Below are 4,378 nucleotides of genomic sequence, written 5' to 3' on the forward strand. Positions count from 1 at the left end.
TTTTCACCCCCTCGTCCAAGTCGCTGATGAAGATGTTGAACAGTGTGGGCCAGAGGACTGAGCCCTGGAGAACCCCACTGCCCACATCCCTCCAGATCAAAAATGACCCATCCACCACCACCACTCTCTGGGTGCGGCCCTCCAATCAATTTGCAACCCATCTGACTGTGTAGGCATCGACACCACAGTCCCCTAATTTTTTAATGAGGGTGGGGTGAGAGACAGTGTCAAAGGCCTTCCAAAAGTCCAGAAAGACTACGTCCACCACAACACCTGCGTCCAAGGATTTTGTGACCTGGTCAGAGAAGGCCACCAGGTTGGTCTGACAGGACCTGCCTCTAATGAACCCATGTTGATTGCCCCCAAGCATAATCTCCCCTGCTGGTCCCTCGAAGATGTGCTCCTGGATAATTTTCTCAAAGAGCTTCCCCAGGACTGAGGTAACACTAATGGGCCTATAGTTTCCTGGGTCCTCCTTCCTCCTTTTGAAAACAGGGACCACATTGGCCCTTTTCCAGTCCTCTGGCACCTCGCCAGAGCACCATGAGTACTTGTCGAGCTGTGCCAGGGGTCCCGCAATGACCTCTGCCAATTCCCTCAGCACTCTGGGGTGGAGATCATCAGGACCTGCTGATTTGAACACATCTAGTACCACCAGAAGTTCCCTGACTAGGTCCTCACTGAGTATGGGGGATGTCCCGGTCCCTGGTCAGAAAAATGGAAGCAAAGAATCTGTTAAAGAGGTTAGCTTTGTCATCTGGTGTGACCACCAGATTTCCAAGCGTGTTCTGTACAGGCCCCACATTACCCGGTACCTTCTTTTTACCCCCTATGTATTTAAAGAAGGACTTCTTGTTATCTTTGATCCGGGTTGCTAGTCCCAGTTCCATCTCTGCCTTGGCCTTCCTGACCGCCCCGCTACAATCTCAAGCAATGGAGGTAAAGTCCTCCGTGGTGATGTCCCCTCCCTTCCATTGGGTGTACGCCTCCTTTTTTGCTTTGAGACATTCCTGGATGCTTTTGGTGAATCATGGGGGCTTTAAGCACTCTTGTCCCCTTTGATCCGCATGGGGATTGTCACTCTTTGGGCTTGGAGGATCGTCTTCTTAAGGAACGACCACTCTTCTTGGACTCCCAAATCCCCTCCCCTCCGGGACCTCAGTGCCTCCCTGACTAGACTCCTTACCTCATTGAAATCCACCCTCCTGAAGTCCAGGGCTGCTGCCTTGATGCAGGCCTTTGACACCTTGCACTGGATGGTGAATCCCAGCAGGCGATGATCGCTGTCGCCCAGGTGGTCGAGCACCTGCAGCCCCCTCACCAGGTCGTCACCTGCGGCCAGGACCAGGTCCAACAAGGCGTCTCCCCTGGTGGGGCTGTGCACCTCCTGGGTTAGATGGAGGTCCTGTAACTTGGCTAGGAACCTACGTGAGTGGTCAGACCTGGCTGACTGCTCTTCCCAGAAGATGTCTGGATAGTTTCGGTCACCCATGATGACCACGTCTCTTGACTTGACTGCCTCCACGAGCTGACCTGAGAATTCGCAGTCCAGCTCTTCCCCCTGGTTGGGTGGTCTGTAGTAGACCCCCACTGTTAAGTCCCTTTCCCCTGACCCCCTTGTATATGGACTCAGAGCACTTCAGTGTGCCCCTCCTCTGACCCAGTGTTGTTTGTTGAGGATGTGTGTTGCTCTTTGATGTAGAGCGCCACACCCCTGCCTTTCCTCCTTCTTCTATCCCTCCTGTACAGCCTTTAGCCCTTGATGTTTACCACCCAGTCATGCGTTGGATCCCAAAAACTTTCAGTGAGCCCCACTATGTCCAGGTTTGTGTTAGCTAGCAGGTGGGCAAGTTCCTCCTGCTTGTTCCCCATATTATGAGCATTAGTGTAGAGGCATTTAAGGCCTCCTGAGGGTGTATGCACTGCCCACACAATCCCAGAACTATCTGGTCCCCTGTCTCTTACCTGGGTACTACTTGTGCTCATCGTCAGTCTTGGATGGGCTGTTCTTGTGGGTGTCTCTTGGTTCGGTGTTCTGTGGCTCCCTTGGTCCTCTTCCTCCCCCTCCCCTGATGAGCCTAGTTTAAAGCCCACCAGAGGAGATCAGCCAACCTGAAAGAGAGCACATGCGTACCTTTGGGGGAGAGGTGAAGCCCATCCCACCTGAGCATGGCTCTTGTTCTGAAGTACGGGTCATGGTCCAAAAAGCCGAAGCCTGCCTTGAGACACCATTTCCAAAGCCACAAGTTGATTCCTGATGCAAGTCTCATGGCGTCTTCCATGTTTTCTCACTGGAAGGATCGATGAGAAGACCACCTGTGCCCGTCTCCTTCTGCTTTCCCTCCAGAGCTTGGTAGTCCTTCATCAGATGATCTAGGCTGCTCCTGGCCTCATCATTAGTGCCCAAATGGGTTAGGACCATGGCGTAGTAATCAGTGGGCTGAATAAGGGCCGGGATCATCTCCATCACGTCCTGAATCCGTGCTCCGGGCAAACAGTAGATCTCACGTGTCATGGGATCCTAGTCTCCTTCTGCTTTCCCTCCAGAGCTTGGTAGTCCTTCATCAGATGATCTAGGCTGCTCCTGGCCTCATCATTAGTGCCCAAATGGGTTAGGACCATGGCGTAGTAATCAGTGGGCTGAATAAGGGCCGGGATCATCTCCATCACGTCCTGAATCCGTGCTCCGGGCAAACAGTAGATCTCACGTGTCATGGGATCCTAGAGACTGTTGGGACCCTATGTTCTTCTCAGGATGGAGTCACCTATGACGAGTACCCTGTGTCTCTTCTTCCGGGTCAATTTGCCTCCTTCAGCCTGTTCTGTGCATGGAGTGACCTCCTCTCCAGAGGTTTTCGCCTCTCCTTCCTCTTCCTCCAATGTTGCCAGGGCCTCATACCTGTTTCCCAGCTGGACTGGGGGAACTGGTACTGCATAGCCATGAGCAGCCCTGGCTCTGGAGGGAACCATCTGCCATTGGATTTGTGGCAATCTCATTACCTGCCTCAGTTCAGTCATGAGTAGGTCAGCCTGTCTGGCCATACAGCCCAGGAGCTTGTCATCCAGGTCCAAGTGCTTGTAGAAGTCAATTGTGGAGACCAGCAGGAGCTGGATATTGCATTTCAAGGAGACATTGGGGACAGGAATGGCATTGGCACCAGCTGAGGCCAGGGCTATGAACCAGGTCAACTTCTTCAGCAGACCTCACTTCTCTAGGATTTACTTGGAACTCAGCAGAAACACCAGCCTCTTCAGATGGGGAAGATCCTGTTCTAGGGTGTCCTCCAGTTGGTGGAAATCAAACTTTGCTCTATCCGAGTTGGAGAGAAGAAAAACCTCTGGACTAGAGACCCTTAAGGCTTCCAGCTGTCTTCTGCACATGACCCAGATCATCTCGTGAACATTGTCTTCATTGTAGGCTTCACCACTGGCTCTTTTTTCATTCTCTACATCTACGTCCACTTTGGTATGCACAAAATGGAACTTCTTGTCCATCTTCTGGAGCTCCTGGGCCAGGTCATCATGAGGAAGGACCTGCATCAGAACTGCTTGGTGCTCACAGTGATGATGAAGTTGTAGTCACTGAAGTTCACATCCTTTGGGTAGGTTTCTGGCTTGTAATTTCTGAATCCAAAGCCCGGCAAGTCATAGAATATGACATTTGGGTAGTGGGAACAGGCATAAGGTGTGGGTTTCTTTGTTGTTTCCTTTACCCCAGGTTCAGCTGCATCTTTCTCGCTATTTCTCACCCTCCAGATGGCATTGATAAAGGAGGATTTCATACAGCCACTGTCCCCTGTGATAGCAATCTGAAGTGCACTTCTTTCCAATGACTCCAGTTCCTTCTGTGCTTGACTGGCTGCTTCTTGGTAATCCTGGGAGCAGAAGAATGATTTGAAAGACTTGTAGATCTTGAAAGCTATGGTCAGCTCTAGGTCTGAGCCTGGTTAAATCTTGATGTGGACTCATGGTCTGCTGGGAAGCTCTCAGTAATTTACATGTCTGAAAAGCATAAGAACAGGAGAGCTACAGTGGGTGCATGTTTAGAGGCTAGCAAAAATATACCAATCACATCACAATCTCTTCCCCCGTCCTCCCCCCTGTCCCTGCTCCCCACACAACAGGCTGTTTCCTGAATGGGCTTTATCAGGGTTCAATAGACTGGCCAGGACAGCTGGGTTCTTCCCCCAGTTGAGGTTGGGCAGGAGGGTATGCGTATCTGGGCAGTCTAACCTGATGCACCCCACTCCCCTCCCAAGACTGGGAGGGAACTCAGGTATCCTGTGTCCCTGCACCCCTGCTCTAACCACCCTCACCTGCTTCCCCTCACAGGGCACCCTCTGGGTGCCCAGACACCTGGGTTCTGTTCCTTACTCTG

General features: G+C 51.9%; 1 pseudogene; it reads right to left on the bottom strand.

Moving 5' to 3' along the window:
• Window positions 1-2,266: 2,266 nt before the first annotated feature.
• On the bottom strand, window positions 2,267-3,969 carry LOC112552059 (annotated as a pseudogene).
• Window positions 3,970-4,378: the final 409 nt, after the last annotated feature.

This window comes from Alligator sinensis, unplaced genomic scaffold (genome assembly GCF_000455745.1).
Source record: "Alligator sinensis unplaced genomic scaffold, ASM45574v1 scaffold850_1, whole genome shotgun sequence".
Taxonomy (NCBI): Eukaryota; Metazoa; Chordata; order Crocodylia; family Alligatoridae; genus Alligator; species Alligator sinensis.